This window comes from Motacilla alba, chromosome 13 (assembly GCF_015832195.1).
Source record: "Motacilla alba alba isolate MOTALB_02 chromosome 13, Motacilla_alba_V1.0_pri, whole genome shotgun sequence".
Lineage (NCBI taxonomy): Eukaryota > Metazoa > Chordata > Aves > Passeriformes > Motacillidae > Motacilla > Motacilla alba.
The window spans coordinates 8,084,147-8,105,160 of record NC_052028.1 but is presented as its reverse complement, the minus strand read 5'-3'; the positions used below and the strand labels follow the sequence as shown (position 1 = coordinate 8,105,160).

General features: G+C 42.0%; 1 protein-coding gene across 8 annotated transcripts in view; it reads left to right on the top strand.

The window, feature by feature from the left end:
• Positions 1–21,014, top strand: part of FSTL4 (follistatin like 4) — a 209,555-nt gene that overhangs the window by 150,249 nt on the left and 38,292 nt on the right. The gene's annotated exons all lie outside the window — the stretch shown is intronic.

Here is a 21,014-nt window from a genome sequence, read left to right as displayed (position 1 = left end):
GCTGGGAGCAGAATCCACTCAAAGCTTCCCATAGAGACTTTCTCTCCAGGCCTGCCTTTGCCAATCCAAATGCATTGGTGCTGAAAAGTTCCATGCCAGGAACCTGCTGAAAACGAATTTGTAGTCTTTATTTGCTTTCTAAAAATTGCATTAAGAATTGCTCAGCAGCGTTTGATAACAAGATTAGAAAAATGCCCAGTGTTTAGTCCCTGCTACAGAAAAAAAAAAAAAATTATCACTACCACAGTGTGAAGGTTTAATACTGGGTGTTTTGCAGTGCTGGATTTAAACCTGGCAGTTGGGCTGCACTTGGAGTCAGGTATCTCCCTTCAGCTTAAAGCTGGATTTAGAAATGAGCTGAAGGGATACACTTCTGTGCTGTCCTGATGTCCTCAGTCTGCACTGCATAAACAGTGCCAGCCCTGCCAGCTGGGGAGCCTGACCTTTAGGATTACAATTAACTCCTTGACCCTCAGCCTTTTATTTCAGCTTTTCTGGTGAGCAAAAAGTTTCAAGTCTTTAATTTGTAAAAAGCCTGGGAGCTAAGGAACACAACAGGGAAGAAAAGAAGGAATTGTGGCTTTGTCCTCTGAGGGGGAGGCTGACCCTTGTGTACTATCAAATTTAGTCCTAAATATATTTTACCTTTATTTTAAAATGCCCTTCAGCTGGCACAGGAGCTTCTCATGCCCTGAGCTAATGCATTCAACAACACGGGCTGTTCAAGGTGAGAATTGAATCTTGTTGCCCCTTGACAGAGATGGAATAATAGTGTAATGCAACAGAACATATTTGAAATGCTAATACTTGCCACCTGCAACTTAATTTTATTTTTTTTCTTATTGCTTTTTTCATGACATTTCACAGTCCCATAGTCTCAGTAGATGGATCTGCATCATAAAAATGACACAGTGATGATTTAAGGAGGATAGTCAGTCTGAGTGAAACGGATGGAGTGCTTTAAGAGTGTCAGTTTAGCACCTATTACATAGGGTCAATGTTCATTTTCAATACATCATTAAAGCATCCTGCTAAATCACTCAGAAAATGTTCGCCTTCTCCTTTTGAGCCACCATGTTAGATTACAGGGATAATGAAGTGTAACTGCACATAAATGGCAGTATTGCACAAGCATATTTTATTGTTTTCAGGGCCACTGTTTTAGGTTGTTCTGAATATGAAACATTAAAAAATCCACAATGAAATACTGAGTACTTTCTTAGGTGATAGTTCCCATACTTACGTTTGCAGTCAGCTACCAGCTCCATCAAATTTGATAATCTAGTGAAGTCATTTTCCCACTCTATCAGTTTTACAATATACAGTGTTCACTAAACTAATATCAATAAAATCAAAACTACCCACAGCCTAGTAGCTAGTTCTTAAATTACATTACAGAACATGTATTTCTGTTATTTTGAGAAGAACCTGGGAAACCCAGTTACTTCAACAGAAGTCACTTTGCCAAGGTCATTTCAACATCAGGGTGATCTTTGCTGTCTCCAGGTGGTATTACCAGAGCAGAGACTCAGTGATACCTCTGTCAAAATTAAAGTTTTGATTATCAGGGTAAATTTAAAAGTCAAGCTATGGAAAACAGGAATCATGACTTACAGGTATAAAATGTTAAATCATTTCAATAAGCCATATTTTTTCCCTAATGCTGACCCTTTTTATGATACATGCTGGCAAACACTTGGTATGAACCTGAATTCCATGGGTAGCATATACAAATACTGAAAATATTTACTTCTGTTGTACTGAAACAAGGAGTACAAAGCTGGCATCACCCTAGCAGGGAGAAAAAAAAAAATGTCAGCTCCCCTCAGGGCTATAAAATATTTATTTACTTTTATTGCATTTTGTAATGGAAAACGTGGGTTTTATTTACAGAAAGGTGATGTAAGTGTGTCCTGAGGCACCTGTTTTTCATCCCACCTCATCCAGGATGTCTGACTGAAAGGCTTAAATTAATACCTTGGTTACTTTGGGCTTTCACTGCCTCCACAAGTCAGCGATGGATACCTCCAACTTTTCCTGTGTTCATTATGGAGGACGCCTCCAGTTTCAAAATCCTGACTTGTAGATCACATCTGTTAGGAGCCACCTACTCTGTTGTTTTGGATAGTGTCATTTTGGTGTATAAATGACAACAAATGAAGGCAGAGTAAGCTGGGATATGGAAAGGGGAATTTTGAGGATATTGTTATGGGGAGCAGGCTGAGGAAGAGGCTAGAGCTGCAAAGGGGCACAGGCTTGGATGAAATCTAGCTGATGACTGGGCTGTATTTCCAGGAGAACATGGTTTTGCCCAGTTTTTTCTGGTTGTCTTTTCCTTACATAGGAAGTTCAGTTGTGGGGGTCATATAATTTTTCTAATGTTGTTCTCCTTCACTCCAGGTTAGTGCAGAGATCCTTTTTGTCGACAGACAGAAAGGACCCAGACAAGCAGAGCCATGAGAGGCTTTGTGGAGAGTAGGAATCATGATGGGAAAGGCGCCAGGGTGGATGTGGAGCAGATGAATGGAGTTGGAGGTGGCACTGATCATTGTGACTTGGAGCTGGAGAGGGTGGAGGAGCCTTCCAAGTCAGCTAATGATGCAGGCATTACGGGATTTTTAATGCTTCAGTTGGGAAATTCCTACCATTACCAAGACATTCGTCTTAATGACAGGCTTACTTTAGAAAACGTTCAAAGCTAATAACTATACTCAATAATGATAGTGAATGTTACTGAGTTTTCCCCATTCACCTGTAAGGGATTGTAAAAGACTTCTACCCTACTGTCAATAAAGTCTTCAGCAAGCTGTGTCCTCTGCTGCTCAGCTCCTCCAGACCCTTGCTGCCTGGACTTGCAGGGAGATGTTACTTAGGAAGCTGCTGGATGGCAAAGCAAGGAACAGTTTTGCAAAGAAAGGGTACTTGAGGAAATGCTTTTTCCCAGTACAAGTGAAACAAGTGTGACCTGCAATGGGAACTTCTTATGTGAAGAGGATCGTGTTCCTGGTCTTTGTTCCCAAGAGCTGTGGTTATTTAAGCACATGGTATTCTTTCATTTTCAATCCTTTCAGGAAGGGGATCATGGTTCTTCCATTCTTTTTCTAGGATGAGGTCACAGGCATGGTTCAAGGTTGGCACAAGTCCCCTGTCCCCTCTTTTCATCCACCTTCTGATCTATGTGGAATAAGCCCTTGAGCATGAACGGGGTTGGGGAGCTCCCTGCAGTCCAGGTAGGGTGAACCTTCATTTGGGTCCAAGGAAGGACATTACATTTGAATTTGTAGAGTAAATTATTTTCCACAAAGTCAGTAGAAGGGAGTCCCCTGAGCTGATTCAGAGACAATTTCTTGTCTTTTCAATTTCTTTTCTAGCCTTCCCTTTGCAAAGAAGGCAGTGCTCCTTCCATATTCTTGGCTTTCAGTTAATTGCCTGAAAAATATTCTTGAAGGTCTGTTTGGTTTATTTTGTGAAGCTGCTCTGAGTTCTGAAGTCTGACCATATTTCCTTATTATAGCACTCTCTTACTCCTTGAAAGTGTGGCAATATATCAGTATTATCAGGTCTCCAATTCTTTCACTTTTTGAAAGCCTCAGTGGGCAGTTTCAGTATTTTCCTCACAAGTTAAGAGGAAATGTCCTTTATTTATGCCCTACCCTCAACCTGTCTGGTCTTGGGCTGGTTCTGGGGCTGTAGTATCTGTTTGATGGAGCTGTGACACTGCTCCTTGCTGTGACTGTATACAGATAGCAATCAAAAAGACAAGCCACAATGTTTTGTTTGTTTTCTTATGGCATAATAGTTTTGCTTTGACTTTCTTGCTGTGCACTAACTGGTGGTCTTACAGGTTTCTGTTCAAAATAGATGAATAAATTAACCCTCACATCCTGCTGAGAATTGCACAAGTGCCTCAGTCAGCAGCTGCTCCTGCCATGGGGTCTGTGCTTGGGGCTGGTTATTTCACCTTTGCCTGCACTGAGCAGTACCTGATTTCTGCACCTGCATTTTCTTTGTCACACAAGACTTCTGGAAGACACCTCTAGTCTTCTTCATGGTTTAATCTGTGGCCACTCTTGAGGTAACTGCTTGACCTCAGTGACCTCAAGTTGCGCCAGGACAGGTTTGGATTAGTTATTAGAGGAAAGTTATTAATGGAAAGGGTTGTCAAACCCTGGAACAGGCGCCCCAGGAAAGTCGTGGGGTCACTATTCCTGAAAGGGTTCAAAAAGCATGTGAGTAGGGTGAACATGGTTTAGTGGTAAATATTATAGTGGTGCTGGGTTGACATTTGGGCTTGATCTCAGAGGTCTTTTCCAATCTTAACAATTCCATTATTCTAGACCTTAGTGGTTTTCTGTTGCATGGAGAAGGGACATCACTTGCCCCAAGTCAGCAAGTCCAGCTCCACATTTCTTCCCACAACCTCATGGATGGCTGTTCCCAGGACAGCACTGGCCATGGCTTAATTCATGATTTATGATCATGGTCCCAAGGGAACTGCAGTACCTGTGTGGGAATTGGCACAGCCATGAGGGTGTACACAGAGGCAGCCCTGTCCCACAGAACTGGTCGTTGAAGCACCTAGGGCACAGGAATTCCTGTGATATATACAGACAAAGAATTTTAAGTATTACCTTGAGACGTACTATGCCATCTGATTGAAGTATTCTGACATTTACTGACTGGTCAAAGACAAAAGTTATTCTGTAAAGCAGCACTGCACTTGCTCAGAAATGCTGCAGCTGAAGTTTTTTAAAGGATTATTTTCAGCATGTTGTAGGCAACACTGTATACACATCTTACCCTCTAGCAGTAGCTCTCAAACATCTCCAAACCTTTGAACCAATAATTTATATGATGCATATTGTTATTTCTGTGGATAAGCTTGTTCCACAAATGATCTTGAGGTGAATTAATCATAAAAAGCCACTGTACCTCATTTAGTAGAAACAAAGGAGCCTGAGCATTGGCATAATTTCATTGTAGAAGCTCAGACATGTTCTGATGGTGTGGAAAAAGTAGCCCTTGTATCTGTGGATGACCATAGCTCTTCTCCAGTGAAACCCAACCCAATGAAAATGCTTTGGCCTGATTCATATACATCCCTGCATCTGAATGTTACACCACTGTAAAACAAGATACTAGGGGATAAAACTTTAAAGGTTGGTCATAAAAAAGGTAATAAATGGGGATATACAAAAGGCTGATGGGAAACTTCATTTATTTCCTTGAGTTATGGATGACCCCATAACTCATGAGTGTTAGAGCAAGGCGGAGTTGAGAAAGTCATGAAAGGTCATCAATAACAAGTGGAAATAAATGAGTTAGTCTATTGTATTTTCTGTTTCTGTGCATCACTCAGTGATAAATGTGATACCAATACTGGAATGAGGAGGCTAGGAGGGAGCCCAGGAGGAGCAGAGCACCCTACTGCCGTGCTGCTGGGACACCACCCTCCCTGGGACACAGGGCCGTCTTCTCAGTGAAAACTGGGGATGAAGAAAAGCTTCTAGCTGAAGTAGAAAAAAAGCAGGAAAGGTGTCAGCGCAGCAAAGAAGGTGATTTGTTGTTCTTGTCCCACAGACAATATTGCCATGGGATGGCACATCCTGTTTTTCTCTTGGGAGGGGGAGCTTGTCTTCAGAGCACATAGAAAAGCTGAGCAAGGATCAAAAGACTCCAGCAATACCAGCTCAGGTGACTTATAAGTGTAATGTAACAGCATGAAGGTGCAGAAGGTGTTAAGCTGGCATTTCTTGTGGTGTTGGCTGTTAGTTCAGTGGTTGTGTATTTCAGCCCAGCCCCCAGTCTCCTCTGAGGCTGTTTTTTCAGGTTCAATGGTAGCTGTCCCCACTCTGCCCTTCTGCAAACCCCCACAGGAGCCGTGGCCAAAACAGGGCATGACGATCACTGAGAACTCACACCTTGCTCACACTTTAAGAGGAGCAATCCAAGGAGGCAGCTGTGTGTACATTGCTCTTCCGCCCATAATGGGATTATAAAGTAATCTTGGAGAGGCTGGAAGAGTAACCTTGGGAAATAAGGCATGTGTCTGGTTCTGGTTCAGATATGCTGTGTAACTGCAGCTAAATAATGTCTGTCTCTGCTTCACCTCACCATCTGTAAAGCAAGGATTTTACATTCTTTCCATAAAGGAATATTACTGGGGAGAGAAAAAAAAAATTGTGTAGATATTCTTATCCTGGTGAGCCAGCCACAGAGCAGTACTCAAATGGAAAGTCACTAGAGGTAACTAAAGAAACAGTATTTTGATGAGTCAGTTAAAGAGCCAACACACTTCCTTGCTGACAGAGTATTGAACTTCAAAATTTGGTTAGAAGGCACTGTTTTGCTGACAGTACTGTCTTTCAAAGGACATGCAAAATCAACACCTGACCATCTGCAGTCATTTCAGATTCACCCATAAAATTTTTTGTAATAGAAGGGTTGTTAACCTTGTCATCCTGGGTAAATGCCAGCTTCTCCCACTCAGTGTTGATCATCAAGCATAAACAGCTCACATCCTCTTTTCTCATGAAATACTCTTTTGAGTTCTTGGACATTGGATGCTGTTCATGCCTTGAGCAAGTGCAGGTTTGTGTGTCCCACAGCAAGTTGCAGCAAACCATAAGATTCAGTGATATGATCCACATAGTCCTGAAGTGAGGCTGCTTTAGACCTGAAGTGTCCCCAAGGCTGTGTCCTCAAGATACTGTCCCAGGCAGGTTTTTCCTGTCCTGCACAAGCAGTGCTCTGGCAGGTATGGCAGCCAGACTTCTCCTTGGAGTGGTCTTCAAGCACGTACAGGGCTGATGTGCCTTAGATTAATGGGAGATTAGGAAGAAGGGATCTCTGTGCTTTTTACCAACCTCTGTAACCCTGCAGCAGATAAGGATGCTTTACCCTCAAACACACAGCAAATTCCAGTGAGCAGTTCACTCCCTCAGGTGAGTGAAGAATTGAGTGAATTCCTAAGAGAAGAAGGTAGGAAAAAGTAGCCTAACCAGGTGTCCACACCATAGTAGGCAGCATCACAAAAGATCAGCATTTCTGTGCCTCTCTGCATGAAAATATTGGGGAGCACTGTTGGCTCTGTGTTAGTGTCCTTGGCTTTTCTCCTTCCTTCAATCACTGTCTTCCATAACTTGGGATTAGAGGCCTCATTCAGCCTGAAATGAGCAGTTCTGCTGCAGTTTATGAATGTTTTGTTTGCTTAAGTGTCTGAAATATATTACTCTGAATCATTAAGAGCCTTTTTTTACAGTATGTCCCTGACTTCATCCTTGATGTTTCCTATATCCACATTGCTCTTGGTTTACACTGAGTTTTGCTGATTTGCAGTGCATTAAGTGAGACAGTCATCTCTTCAGCAGGGGGATTTAAATTACAGGGATAGCTTTGGGTAGAGTAAAGAACAGGGATGCCTGTGGAAGTCAGCTCTTGGTGCACACCTTGAGGTACCACTGATGCTTTTAATTTTCAGGAACAGGTACAGGCTTCATCCTACATTTTTGTTCCAACCTATCTGGTGAGTTTTATCAAGCATTACCACAACCCTGTTGTGCTGTGAGCCTGTGTAATCCAAGCTCTGCTTTGCAGAATGTCTGGGGGATTTTTCCTGAAAAGTTCATCCTGCCCATGGCTGGAGGTGAGGTTTGCCTGACTCATGGCAGGAGCACTGTCATCTCCTTCTTATAATGAAATCAGGGTGGAAAATTACATCCTTCTTGATCTGACCTGGACTAAAAAGCAGTGTCTCTCAGTTTTTGGCACTAGTTGGAGGCATTTTCACTTACAGGATGCCCTTTTTGTAGGATCAGAGGCAATCTTTTCAATTCCATGTGTTGGCATTTTGCTGCCTTGCTCAATGGAGTATTAGGGAGGGGAAGGGAGAAAATAGCGGACAAGATAGAGAAATTAGGGTTTTGACAAAAGATGGCATAAGACAAATGAAAGAATATTCATGTCACCTGTTTAAACAGCATAATCTAGCTAATGCTTATTAAATCCCTTCCATCTAGAATTATTGACAGGAGCACTCTGTGTGTTCCACTGACAGGAACATTCACTCATTCACCTGGGGTCCTGCCAGAGACAGAGAAATCCCAAATACTGGTATCTGAGTTGGTCACCAGAGTGAAAAGACACAAAAACAGAATTCAGCAAGAAGAAACAATTTTTCCCACACTAGTTTATGCATTTTTGGAGGTTTGTCAGTATAGCTCAGGAGTAGGGAGACAAGGTTTGCTCTGCTCAACCTAAGTAATTTTCTCTAACTATGCCTTGATTTCCCATTCCGTCTTCTGGCTTTGTTGCATATTTTCATTGCAGCTCTCTAGGGCATGAACTGCATTTCTAAAATATTTTTCATATATTTTTGAACACAGCTTTGCCATGTGAAGCCCTGGCCTTGGTTGGGCCCTTTTGATGTCTGTGGCTCACATGTAGAATCCAAACCAAACCTTGTCAGGCATCATGTGTGGCATTGTAACAGCATTGGGACTAATGAAATAAGAACTCCATAAATTACCATTAATTGTTTACCAAATTAAAAATGTAGAATTTGATTACTTTGAAGGGGTATAAGCCACAAAGGACTGTGCATCAATTGAAATACAGCAGAAGGCTTTTCACTGCGTGCCCTGCAGGTATGTGTGATATCTTAGTGAATGAATGTCATGTTGTGTTTGTGAAAATCATTTCATTAGCAAAGCCATAATTTACAGAATGGATAATAAATACTGGCATCTACAAGTCAACCACTGATCTTATTAATACTTGTATTGGCTGAGGGGTTTGCACTGGAAATTTTTAACTTTGACATTACCATGGTGAGCAGTAACTACACTTTAATGTTGATTTCAGTAGTTTTCTTGTCACCAAGGTTTGACAATAAGATGTTTCAAAAGCAATTGAGCCATCAGGGCTGGTCTTTTGGCTCTTTATGATGTACTAATTTGTATATGACCTTTGGTGGGTAAATAAATAAATTGTGGATGTTGCTTCTGTGTCTCTTCATAAAGTAGACCCAGAGGAAGAGCTGGTTGGAGCAGGTGAGGAAAGCTCGTGTTCAGGCAGGTGCCATCTCTGAGGAGATGGTTTCCATTTAACAATTTAACCATTTAACACCATTTAACAATTCCTGTGGTATGGTTGTTGTGATGTATACATGGTCATGCAGTGTGAAAGAATTTCTGGGCTCTTCTTCACATTAAGCATGCATTATTTTCTTGGGAAAACAGAGCATCTGGCTGACAATATTTGTGATGAGTGCTGTGCTAAAGATCTTAAAAAGAAACTGTCTCCAGACTCTTGATGTGATGAATACTGTTATTTGTGGTGTTTGGCATATGGTGGCTATACTGGCAAATAACTTAGCATTAAACAGTCTTTCATTTGTCCCAGTGGGTTTCTGGTATGTTTTAAATTAAATGTACATTTAAAGATTGTGTTTATATTTAATTTATAGACTTAATCAACAGTAATTCATTATATATAGTGCACTGTGAATTCCTCAAATGTTCCGTTCGTTGAGCTGATTTTAATTTGTGATCATTAAATGTAAACAAGGCATGTATCTACTGCAATTGGCCTAAAAAGTCAATATTAGCAGCCCTCACCAAAATGGTGAGATCTAGGATCCTGTTCTTTCAGTACAAGAGAAATCTCTCTGCTGTTTGCTTGTATTGGGAGAAGGTGGTGGGTAGCACAGAGCCATTTAATGTCACACACAAAGAGATAACGAGATACAATTAATGGCAGCTGTGAAGGAAACAATTAAAATATAGGAAAAAAGATTAAAAGACCGTTTTCATAGGAAGAAGGAATGGAAATGTGCCTGTTAGAGAGAAGCTGTAGCTGCCCAGTCACTGGAAATGTTCAAGATCAAGCTGGATGGTGAAAGGTGCAGGGAGGGTGGAACTGGGTGCTCTTTGAGGTCTCTTCCAACCCAAACCATTCTGTGGTTCTATGGTTCTATGATTTTAAATGCTGTTGGTTGGAAGAGTTGATGAAACACATGTTGAAGCAGGCTGGTGGTCTGGAGAGCAGAGGTGGGCTGAGCACTGGGGATTTGGCACAGCACAAGTAGGCCAAGTTCTGAGATGCAAACTCAGGTGCAGATTGCACAGACTCGGGGAAAAGCTTCTCTGGTTTTGGCAGAGAAATTCCTTTGCTGAGAAGTGGTGGGGGCTGTCCCTGCAGAGGCAGGAGCAGGACCAGGCCATGTTTGTTCCATCAGCCTCTGCTGGTCCTGGGAGGCTTCAAATCCAGAGGTGATGCAAGAGCTCTGCAGTGGCTGTGGGGAAGGGAGATGGACACCAGCTGTCTGTGGGATGACTGGTGAGGGCTGTCAGTCACAGCTACAGTCAGTGAGGGGGGGTGACTGAAGCTCAGCAGGAGTGGGAGATTTTGGACAGGTCAGAGCTGAGAGCATGCTGAGCAGAAATGAGGCAGAAGGGCTAAAAAGTTCTTTATGGAAAATAATCCCTCTCTGAGGCCATATAACTCAGCTAAAGCAAACATGTCAAAGGTGCTCACGAGCATTTCTGAAGACGATTTAATGGTGAAGGGTGTTACAGAAAAATCCAGGGAGCAATGAATCATTTCTGCCTTCAGAGCTGCATTTGAATAGTTGAAAATAAGGTTGAGGATATAAGATAAGAAAAATAAAATTGTTGAATAGCTGCTCTCCAACTAAATCCCGTCTGTTCTGTGCAAACCTGGTGTACGCCAACAGAATGAGAAGGGTGCTGGGCAGCCCAGGTGATGGAGGCTGTCACTGCTCCCCGCTCCTGCAGCCGCTTCCCATCACAATCAGAATGTTCTTCCAGTGCCAAGGGGTTTTATGTGACATAAGACTTATAAGCCTGAATGATAAAGAACAGCTTCCATAAATCATTTTGTTCTGCAGATGTAAAAGTTTCAAGATGCTGTTGCTGGGTTGGTACACAAAGTACAGCTGGCCACATTTTGCCAGCATATCTTGCTTTTCAATATGCTTTTTAATATTGTAGTCCAGGTGATTTGTTTTTCCCGTTACTTTCAAGGATGCAGCATTTACCACTTTTTTTACTGGAATTCAAGTTTCTTGCAGCAGAGGCTTCAAATCTCAGCTTCAAAGTATTTTGGTGTAATTAAATTTCAGTTTTATATGTGGATTTTATCTGTGAACCTCAGAGGGGCTTTAATAAGAAATCCAACATGCTTGTGGGTATTTGCGTGACCCCTATTATCATGGTTCCAAGAAATCTTTTCAGACACCTTATTCCTAGAATGTCCTGGAGAGGTTTCATGTGGGGGAAATTGAGGCAGAGTAGGGTTTAACTGTCTAGACAAATTAAATCTGCTGCTCCTGCAATGACTACAGCTTGGCACTCTCTCTGGAGCTCTTGGCAGAGATTTGTGCTCCACTGAAGAAGCCACTTTGGTGGCTGTACTTACCCATTCCTTACTGGTCCTTTCCAAACCTTTTGTTGCCTACCTTGATTCCAAATCTTGTCCCAAGGTCCCAGCTGCCTGCCCAGCATTGCGCTGGAGTTCTGATGAATTAGCCAGTTAAAGGGTCTTCTCTACAAGGGTTTCTGCAGAGGAGGGTTCAAGCAGGACAAAACCTGCCCACAAAAAACAATGCTGTGTTTCCTGCTGATAGCAGGAAACCATGGGTTTCCTTTAGGAACTGTACTTTGCTTTCTGCTTTCCCTGCACCGTCCTCTCCAGAAAGAAATGTCATTGAACTACCTTTTCTTTGCTGTTCCTCTGCACATGACTTCCTCCTTAACTTCAGTCGGGTGGTTCTGAATAAGGGAAGGACATGGTGAGAGTGCTGATGCCAAAGTTTTTACCAACTAATGTGTTTTGAAAATGCAAGATGTTAGCTGGATAAATGTTGCTGCAGAGCAACCTCACTGTAACCTCGCACTAGCCAAATTTGTGCTGTTTGTGCCCTCTCCAGATTGTACATCATTGCAGCACACATTGGACTGGTCACCTGCTGGGGCAGGACCAGCAGCACCTCAGGGTGAGAAGAAATGCGTCACAGCTGGTTTGGGTTGGAAGGGTCCTCAGAGATCATCCAGTTCCAACCCCATTGCCATGGGCAGGGACACCTTCCACTAGACCAGCTTGCTCCAAGCCCCATCCAACCTGAAGCATGTCAGGTTGTGTCTTGGATTTGTCAGGAGCGCAGGAGAGCAGAGTCCTTGCATTTATTAAGCATCCTGAATGTAGCTTTAGTCAGGAAAGATGCAAAATCCAGATAATCAGTGTAGCTAAATTTGCGGTCATCCATAGAAAGCAATGAAAGCTCCATGAAAAACATTACTACTGCTTATTTACAACTCCGAAAGTGTGCTTGCCCTGATTTGGTTGTTTACGAGCACACTAAATGTGGGAATGTGAAAGAAAAATGCATACTTGATTTTAAATGCTTGGGGGTTTTTTTACCAACCCTTAATCTGAGGTTTAGAAGAAGTGCAAGTTTAGTTTCTGGGATCATTGTTTCCTGGTTCATCCATTTTTCCATGCATCACATTCATTGCATAATGCTGGCCAGGAACTCAAAGGAAAATGGACAGAGAGTGAAAGATCAGAGCAGTTTGATAAGGCCATTTTTGATGACTCAGGGGTTGTAAATTATATGTGAATGTTTCTTGAACCCCAAATATCCCATGGCCTGACTTGTCTCAATATTTGAAGTAATTTCTGTACACATCTTAGTGGTTCCCACGAGTCATGTTGAACTTAATGTTCTGACAGTATTTCCATGATAAACCCTAGGGGTTTATAGAGCATCCATAAAAAATCACTCCAGGGAGAAACTTGGTGTGCCACATCCTCCACTAGAAGCTATCTTCTTCTGCCTTAAATCAGGTATAAATCAGTTCCACTGTTGTAACTTAGAAGAGTTACAGAAATAAGTTTAGTGGCTTTGGATGGGTTTTTTTTCTGAAACTCTGAAATACTGTAGTTTAAATATAGATAGTGACTGTTCAGAGTCTTGTTGTTTTGACAGAGCCTGCCCGTGCTAAAGAGTTCCCAGTCTCAAAGCAAAGGAATTTCTGGATTTGGAGAAACTTTTTAACTCCTAAAAATGCTGAAATAAACCTTTTAAAAGAGACAACTATTGCTTTTGTGGCAATGAAACAACTGATGCTAATTGTGTCTTACAGTCTCAGTAGGATAGAAAATGTGAAACTCAGAGAGTGGCTGCAACATTTCACATCTGTCCCCAAAAAATCATAATGTTCTTTATTTTTTGGTGGGGTCAGTGAGGGGTTTTAATTCTGCTCTCCCACAGTTATTTGGAAAGAGGCAGAGGAGGACCTTGTAGTGTGATTTTTGACTGCTTTTAAGAAAAAGAGACAAGTCTTTTGAGTCTCATGTTGAACTGGTGTGAACAGGTTGCCCAGAGCACCTGTGGCTGCCCCGTCCCTGGAAGGGTTCAAGGCCAGGCTGGACGGGGCTTGAAACAACCTGGTCTGGAGGAAGATGTCCCTGCCCAGGGAGGGTGGAATGAGATGAACTTTAAAGTCCCTTCCAACTAAAACCATTCTGTGATTCTTTGACTCCCTAAGGAATTCTGAGAGCCAGTTAGACCATTAGCAATTTTACTTTGCAGATTAATAAATTGGCTGGGGAAATGCATGGCTGCTGCAGTCTCAGCAGGACACTCTTGGTACAACATGGGAATATTTTATCAGAAATTAATCATATCAACATTGCTCTCAATCTGTGGGAAATAGGAATTGAAAATGAAAACAAATGGTTTTATGTAAACTTTTTTCTAAAATAGACTACTTATGCCTATTTACATAATGAATCCATCACTACCCTCAGGAGATTAGATAATTAAGCACTGCACAACTTATATTTATTCATGTACTTTCAAGAATGAATTAATTATCCCTTCCTGCACAAACTCAATGTTCTCCCTCTGATTAGTAGCAGGACAGTGATGGGATTTTGTGATGGAAAATGTGTTGCTTTGTTTCCTTTAAAAAAAAGGAAAACAAATTGATCATTAGGATAAAGTACATTATAAAGCTGTTTTTGGTTAAAAGTCAATATAAACAGTTTTTAGCAAATTTATTAGCAATGTGAATATGCTTGATACAGATGCATGTAAGAGAGCTGGGCTTCTTTTCTTAAATATGTATCGTTCTTGGGAGGACTTTGTGTATAATTTAGGTAATTGTTTAAGCAGCTGTCTGAACAGAGTTTGGCTCTCCAGATGTGACATTTCCAGTGCAGGTGGCTTGGAATTTCTCACCTGAAGATTCTCTCTACTCAGTTCTTGGGAGCAGATCACCAAGCCAGGCAGGGTGACTCAGGGTCCTAAGTGGGCTCAGAAAGGGATTGAGGCAGCCTCTCAGACACGGCCCCAGCCTCCAAATCTCAGGTTCAGGAGATCTGAATTGATCCTCAGATGGTCTCAAATCCGCTGCTGGAAATGATGCTCATCTTCCCCTGGGGCATTCCTTGAGTCTTCCAGAGAGGAACGTGCAGGTATTTCACAGAAACAGGACAGTGTAGTCTCTGTGAAGTTCTAATCCTCTTAGAAGCTGGCCCAAACTCTGACATTAAATGTTTTTTTCAAGTTACGCTTTATTTTCTGTGGCACATTCTCATTATATAAATAATCAACTGCTCTGAGCAAGTTGGACTAGTGGAAGTTGTTCCTGCCCGTGGGAAGGAGTTGACAAGATGAGCTTTGAAGATCTATTCCAACCCAAACCGTTCTATGAAATGTCATCCATAGCATTTTATGGACACAGTTGCTGAAGAAAAGTAAAATGTATCATAATATTTAATTATTTCAATAGCTGTTTTTCTCTTACATTTGTTCAAAGTCACAATGACATGGGCTAGATAGGGATGTGAGGCAGTGTCTTTACCACCACACCAGAGCTGAGTGTCATGTCACACATTTATTTTGAATTCCACAATAAGATGAGGTTTAGCTTCAAATGTAAAGTTGGGCCCTACCTTGGGGAGTCATAGCCTGTGGCCATCAAGAGTAATGACAGAAGAGTGCTTCAGGTACTAAATTCTGCTAGATACATAATTATGCCTTTTTATGACTTAAAAACAGCATTAGTAATTTAGGAGAGAATTTACAATAAAATGTCCTTTGAAGTAGCCCACAAAAAGTCCTGAGGATTTATAAATTACATTAAGAACCTGAATTATTTCAGTTACAAAATAAAGCTGAGATATGAACATTTGTACTCAGCTTTAGAAATCATTTTCTTGTTGACATTAATTAAGCTTGCAATCCTTAGAGGTATGTCATTTTGAGGGACACCAAGCTCCTGAGATGTCCCGCAGTGGCAGCTGGGCAGTGGTGGGTCACACCAAGGGTGGCCAGAGGCAGAGCCAGCTCCTGGTGGTGTTTTTCACAGGTTAAAAAGCCAGAAGCCTCATCCCAGTCACCTGCCCTGAACTGATGTGGGAGCTGTAGGAATTCTCTGGGTTCATTAATTGTGAACTACTTTAATCATGTTCATTAACAACTCTTAAGGTCGTTAATTGTTAAGATAAACAATTTTAGTAGCAAGACTGGCTTTCCTCTAAGTCTAAGTTGGCATTCAGAAAATGGAGGTTTTTTCACTGGGTGATGGATAATTCTTTCACCTGACTCTGGGGAGGTGAGAAGATGTCAAATGTGTCTGGGTAAGACCAGCTTGTTGAACCTTAATGACCAGCAAAATGTGATGTCACGGCAATGTTTCTTCTGGAGGTAATCCTAAAAACAGCCAGTGGAAGAGGTTTGCAAAGCAATGCAAACCCAGGATAATTTGTGTACTGAGGTTTTACTAATTCATTTATTTGGTCTATAGAGTAGGGTAGAAACCAAATCAAATCCTAATATGAGAAATTTATAAGCATATTATACAATATTTACAGATTCAGACCCAGTGTGAATCATCTTGCCTCTCCCTGCTGTGACTAACCAGATGACATCCCATCCCAATGTGTCCCCACATCCCATCCCAGTGTGTCCCCACATCCCATCCCAGTGTGTCCCCAGCAGTATCCCCAGAGTCCCTCCTTGGCTGGCCAAACTTCGCCTTCATGTTCATGTTTAGAAATGCATCTCACAAATAACACGGTCATTTTAAAATCAATTAGCTGCAGTTGGCTCAGCTTTAAGAGGGTCTAAAATTTCTCCAAACTCTACGCAGAGCCAAATACATCTCATCAAAATTATTGGAGAAAAGAATAATTATAAAAGGTATAGCCTGTTTTTAACTATATTCTATAAATTGTTTTTGTTTTCTGGATTCAGTTAGCTCCTCACCTGAGAATGTGTTCAGCTAGAGGACTCTTTTATCTGTTGAAACAAATGCTAAAATCACCACTGACCTTCATGGCCATAAGGCAATAAACAGATTTTACTAATGCAGTGCATAAACACAGCTGCAGGACTTGGGGAATTAAGTAGACACTAAAGTTTCCATCCCATTAAATCACCCCTGACTTGAACCATTGCTGGAAAACACGATGTATTTAGGGCTGTGTTACCCATGCTTCAGTTCACAAACAGGTCTCTCTGCATTAATTTGGGGGCAAGAATCAGTGCTGGAGACTTTCTTTGAAAGTCATTCTCCTGTTGAACATCAAACAAGGCTATGTTTTGGTTCATTGTCTCCCTTCTGAGGATGAGTTACAGGATTTAAAAAGTATTGCCTTGTCTCATAAGCAGGATCTAAGCAATAGAACAAGAGTAGATTAAATATTATGGGGAAATTATTCCCTGTGAGGGCGGTGAGGCCCTGGCACTGGATTCCCAGAGAAGATGTGGATGTCCCATCCCTGGAAATGTTCCAGACCAGTCTGGAGGGACACTGAGCAACCTGGTCTTGTGGAAGTGAGGGATTGGATTGAGACGATCCTCCAACCCAGCCCGTTCTGCAATTCTATGATACTCTGTTTCAGCAAGGGAAGATATCCATGAACAACTGTAGCAATGATTAAAGGTGGCAACAATGCATTAAAATGTGTATTTTCTTCAGATTTAAGGGGAGAGATCTAATTAATGATATTAAGCACCATTTAAAGTGTGAAATCTGTTTCTGTAGGTAGTGCAGCACGAGCAAAGGCAGGTGCCCAACATCGCCAGGTAAATTACCTCCATGCCATACTACAACAGTGAGGTTTTCTCCATAGATGTTCATTCCAGGCTGCTCCCTGTAATGACCTCAATTATACATGTCTTCATTATGAAATTATGATTGCCTTTGGTGGGCTGCAAATGACAGCAGAGAAGAAGATTTCCATGATAAACCAGCACAACAGGTAATACTTGCTGCATTAGTATGCAGAGCTTGTGGAGGTGCAGTGTAACTCCAGCTTAGCACCTTTAATAACACTGGAGAGGAGGAGGGACAGAGGAAAATGTTCAGCAGTATCTTGACACTTTTTTACAAGGAAAGGAATCACTAAGACTTCACGTTCTCTCATGTCACCGTGGGACCTGGTACTGCAAGAAATTTAATGTAAGAACATCAAGATGGTGACAGCTGGGTCACCAAAGGTGCTCAGTGCTTCAGGCTGAATATCATACCAGGCAGGAAAGGTGGGAAAGGATGGACATGAGTGGTCCCTCCCCTGAATAACCCCTTGGCACTAACCCCCAGCACGCAGGGAGGGATCCCTTACCCTCCTGAATAAGGCAGATGGGTCTGGAGATGGCACCACAAGGTGTTCAGGCACTGAGCTGCTGCCATCACCAATGGAGAGTTTGTGGTGTCCTGGTTGCCTTTCACTGACCTTGATTTTGTTCCACATTTGGTGTCTTTCATCTACATGATCAGGGATTAGCCCTGGTCCTCTGATACACAGGCACATGCTTACACCAATTCCTTTTTAAAGGGGATCATTACAAAGGCTTTACCCCTGTCTTGAAGCATTAAAATTGAGTGAAGAATGATAGCATCCCATTCTCTGATGATAGTATCTCTCTCTGATGGCAGAATAGTTGGCAGGAACTTATTTCCAGCTGAGGAGCTACTCCAGCTGAAATCCCAAAGAGTATCGAGTGTCAGGTTTGACACAACTTGGCAAGGACTGATACTGGTTGAAACTATGGAATCTAGAAAAATGGTTTGCATGCCTCATCCTGCAGGATTTCCAAATGAGCATAACATTGCTTGATTTTAGGACCAAATTCCATTCCAGCTTGTTTTCTTCTGCAAATGAGCACCCTTGCCTATTTGTTCTGTTCAGTTTTATACCCATGGTGAAAATCCTTTTATCTCCTAAAGGTTTTTAAAAATAAAATGAACAGTGTTCAATACTTAATCTAGAAGCTCTACACAAAATCATTATGGTGACTTGAATAATTTTTGCACATAAACCAACAGCAGCAGTGTCTAAGTTCTCTAACTTAATACAATATTGAGTCTTTTAAAAGAGTTTTAAAAAGCTCAGCCCTCGCATCATCTTAGGGAACCCTGTTTCCCCAGTACACCTGCTTGTATAAGGAAATCTTTCTATTGAAAACAAAAAACCAATAACTGAAACCACACAAAATAATTCTGTATTAGTAGAAAGGCTTTTAGATGTTAATTAGAGTCCCTCAAATGTACTGGTAATAAGATGCTGTCAAATATACTCCATAGAAATACTTTAAAAAGGAGTGTGTTTGTATTGTTAAAGTGGTCTGTGCTAATTGCATGCTTGAACATAAAAAACTCATCTCTTGGCCTCATATGGTTCATTCAAGAATGTCAGATGTGCAAGGTGTCTTCCTAATTAAACCTTAATGTATTTTTCATTACTGGGCTTCTAAAAAGCAAAAGCTAAAGCCTCTTTAGCAATTGTGATGGGCAGGAAGCCTTAAATTCCACTGCAAGAGAGCACTGAAAAAACATTGATGAAAAAAGAGCTTATGGAAGCCCAGCATGAGCCAGGGAACTCAAGGCACCATGAAAAACAGCACAGGGAATTAAGGAAAACAGCAGTAAGATGAAAAAACAATTCTCTTGTAAATGAATGGCCCTCTATTTCATTTCTCCTCAAGAGGAGATGTCCTCATTAGCCCAACTGCATGCTACAAATTATTGTAATTATCAGTTCTTTATCCTGTCAAGTGCACTCCAAATATTTTATTCATTAAAAGAAGCTCTTCATTATGTAGAAAATAACTACATTATTAGCTCCTATGTGCTGTTTACATGCTTCAGGCAGCTGGATGAGGGTGGTGGGATGGACTCTCCATCCTTGGAAGTGTTCAAAGCCAGATTGGATGGGGCTTGGAGCAGCCTGGTCCAGTAAAAGATGTCTCTGCCTGTGGCAGGGGTTACAAAGATGGTCATTAATGTCCCTTCCAACCCAAACCATTCAGTGGTTCCCTGGGACATCTCTATTCCCACTGCCCCTGAGTTGCCACATCCCTGATTTCTTCCAGCAGGTACCTGAAGGCAGTGTGATTTAGTCACGTGTCATGTCTTCCCACCTTAGTTGCTCACCTGTTCAGTGATCTTGAAAGGATAATGGTCCCTTCCCAGTTTTCCTTCATCTCCCCTTTTGATTTTTAAGGTTTGATGGTCAGACTGTGTCAGTCTTCTCATGTAATGCCTCTGGGAGCCACCATAACACAAATAGTAGCACCACATTGGTCAAACATTCCTTATTTTGATTAACTATCAAAACTATTTACCTTTTATCTAGAACAGCTTGTACTCTTCCTGAAATAGCACTGGGAAGTGCAAGTGGGAGAAGTGCTCACTGCTGGCAGACACACCAATGCTGTATGGACCCTGCAGCCCAAAGTCAGCCTCAGATCCACAGTGATGAACACTTTGTGACACGTTAGCTTCTCACTCAGGTGGAAAAAGCAGAAGAGAAGGGGTGCTGAGCTGCTGGAGTATGTTTCCACAAGCAGGTTTTGCACTAATTCTTCACAATCAGTTGCTATACCAGAGCACTGAGTCTGTCCAGGCTGCCCAAGGCTGCTGAAATACACTGAATATTTTAGTGACAGATTTAAGAGATTTGCTACTCAAGAGATGCTAAAGTAATTTTTCAGTTAGATAATATGTGAAATTAAAAATGTGGATAGTGGTTTGGTTTTTTTTTCATTTTTATTCCATGCAAGTGACATTCAGCTCTTGTGTGGGATCTAATGACAGAGTTGTGAGGTAAGTGGGCAGGATGAAGAGTAACTTCACCAGTTGATGGCACGGAGTAACCTGACCCCTGTGTGTCATTTTACAGTGTCAGCACTGCTTGAAGATTTTTTTTCCCAAAGCACATGGCCTTGGGTGAGGCAGCATCAGTCTCTTTCATCTATGTTTTACTGCTGTTGTTGCCAGTGAACATGAGGAAGGAGGAGCCTTGGTGGTGGGAGAGATTGTTTCATTCCCCAGTGTTGTGATGCACTAGATTGTTATTTGGATGCTGCACTGGGTGTTGTGTTATACAAATGTTTCCCCCCTTTCCTCAGATGGTGTATCCCTCGGATAAGGTGGTCTGTCCCCTGTAGCCCCTCTCTTTGCCCCTCCTCACTGGTGTCCCCTTGGCTGCGGCCTTCCTTCCCCGCCTCCCATTCCGCGGGTATAAATGTCCCTTGAGTTTGGAACTCTTCCTCTTTTTTCACCTGGAAGCCCTATGATGCAGATGTCCCCTTCCAGCTAATAAACAGGACATCAGAACCACATGGAGAAAGAGCACTTCTCGTCCTTTACTTCGTCCACGTAGGATCCGTGCGGGCTTAAATCCCAAACTAGCCGGGTGGATTTAGAGCTCGAAACCCACGGGTTCCTTCACCCCAGCCCTGGTTTTGGAGCTGGCTGCACAAAGTAACACCAGCTATGAACATTCCTTGTTCCTCTCAATGGGCCACTGCCTCGAAAGACCAGTTTTCATAATTTACATGCAATATAGTTTTCTTATTGCAGAGCTTGGGAATGAGAGTAAGCAAAAGCCATCCTGTGAATTACAGAGCTGTGGCTTCAGGAGTTTGGACAATGTGGCCTGACTGCCCAGTCACTGTCACTGCTGCCAAAATGCTG